The sequence below is a fragment of the Dipodomys merriami genome, unplaced genomic scaffold (genome assembly GCF_024711535.1).
Source record: "Dipodomys merriami isolate MVZ:Mamm:240054 unplaced genomic scaffold, mDipMer1.0.p SCAF_150, whole genome shotgun sequence".
Taxonomy (NCBI): domain Eukaryota; kingdom Metazoa; phylum Chordata; class Mammalia; order Rodentia; family Heteromyidae; genus Dipodomys; species Dipodomys merriami.
In genome coordinates, this window is record NW_027202827.1 from 744,667 (window position 1) to 746,681 (window position 2,015).

Consider the following 2,015-nt stretch of genomic DNA (forward strand, 5'->3'; position numbering starts at 1 on the left):
ATTTTCTGATAATCCCGGACATATATTAGCTATTGAAAATAAGAGAAACCATGGGACCTATATTTCTTTGGAGTTGGCTTACTTCACTTAAAAATTTTTTTCCAAATCTTTCCATTTCCTAACAAATTGGGCAATGTCATTCTTTCTGATGGAGGCAGAGCATGCAATTGTATATATTTACCAGGTTTTCTTGATCCATTCATCTACTGAGGGGCATCTGGGTTGGTTCCATATCTTAGCTATGGTAAATAATGCTGCAATAACCATAGTTGTGCTGGTAGTTTTAGTATGGTCTTGTTTGTGATCCTTTGGGTAAATGAACAAAAGTGGGATTGCTGGGTCATAGGGGAGCTTTATGTGGAGTCGTTTGAGGAAACTCCATACTGCTTTCCAAAGTGGTTGAAGACTTTTACACTCCCACCAAGAATGCAGTAGGGTTCCCTGGTGGCCCCATCCCCTCCAGCATTTGTTGTTGTAAAAACATGGATTGCTTCACTAATTTTCAACTCGTCCTTGAGCAGGGGCCATGCTAATCTTCTCTGTATCATTCTGATGTTAGTGTATAGGCTGCCAGATTAAGCACAGAACATTTTTTATATAGAAGGTGTAATTTTATTTTCTTAGTCAATTCCACAAAAAAGTAAGTTCAAAAGAATTGTCATGAAATTTTAGAATCATGCATTTCTTACATAAGCACACATTTTTGATGTTGGCATAATTTGTGGAGGGGAAGGGGAAAATGTTTAAATAGGGATACAGGTAGACCCATTGCAACAATGAAAGGAACTTTACAACTTTGGTATCTCTAATACTGCCATACCTGCAGATTGTAACTTCATTGCTTCTTTTGAGGTAAGTATCACTATTCCTGGGTCTGCTTGGACTGTGGTTCTCCTAACACAAGCAAAACACATAGCACGCATCAAATGGTTAGAGTTTCTGAAACTTCCTTTTTTTTTTTTTTTTTTTTTTGGTCTGGGCTTGCCTGGAACTGCAATTCTCTAATCTCTGTTTTCTAAGTAGATAATATTAAAGGTTTGAGCCACTTTATCCAGTAAAAGTATACAATTTCAAGATATCTTGATATTGCCTATATTTGTGCTTAACATATATAGCTAACCTTAATTTTCTCCCTCTTTTGTTTAGTACTCTGTGTTGAAAACATTGACTTTCTTGATATACATGGCTTTGTTTTGGGTGGAATCCCATCACAATCCAAAAAATCTTCCAAAAAGTTTATGTCAAGAATCATGGAAAAGAAGGCTTCAGGTTGGAAAGAAAACACTGATCCTTAACTTATAATTGCAGTATATTTATAGTGTTAGTCAATACTTTCTGAAGTATGAGAAGAGAAGGAAGACAGAAATGTGAAAGATGTCAGGTCTCTGTGGAATTTCTGTAGTTGTCACTTCATGTTATATTCTTCCTTAAAACTTGCTTTATTAAAAGCCTCTGGGTGGATATTTGTTGGACTGATTGGTAACCTTACCCAAGAAATGAAGCTGATTTTAGAAGGTTGATGATTTGGTAAATAAAGGAATGATGAAAATGAGAACAGATATTGTCACAGAATGAGCCGACAAGGTTCATTGCTGAATAGCAAAACAAAGCAGTTTCAAGTCTGATGATGCACATTGGAACATATATAGATAGATACATATATGTATACATATACAAACATACGTGAAAAAGTATATATGCAGTAGAATACAGAGAAAGTTTGTGTGACAAGTATTAAACTATATCAAACTGGTTGCAGGAAAGGTCCAGTAAAATATCAATAGTTTAGCATAGATTTTGCATAGATTTCTAAAGGATGAAAATTCTTCCCTCATTTTATACTTTACAAATATCCTTAGTATATTTTAAGTTTTTTATATTGTAGTTGGAACATGTATATAATGCTGAGAATTGGAATTACATAAAGTATGCAACATGAATAGGTCAGCCAGAATAGGAAAGTTCATTAGATTCTTATTTCCAATTAACCACCAGGAGAAAAGAGTTCCAGTTCA

The 2,015-nt window shown here is 34.7% G+C and overlaps 1 non-coding gene across 1 annotated transcript; it reads right to left on the reverse strand.

The window, feature by feature from the left end:
• Positions 1-476: 476 nt before the first annotated feature.
• Positions 477-583, reverse strand: LOC138827104 (U6 spliceosomal RNA). The gene has a single exon (XR_011371966.1). It is a non-coding gene; the product is annotated as a U6 spliceosomal RNA (small nuclear RNA).
• Positions 584-2,015: the final 1,432 nt, after the last annotated feature.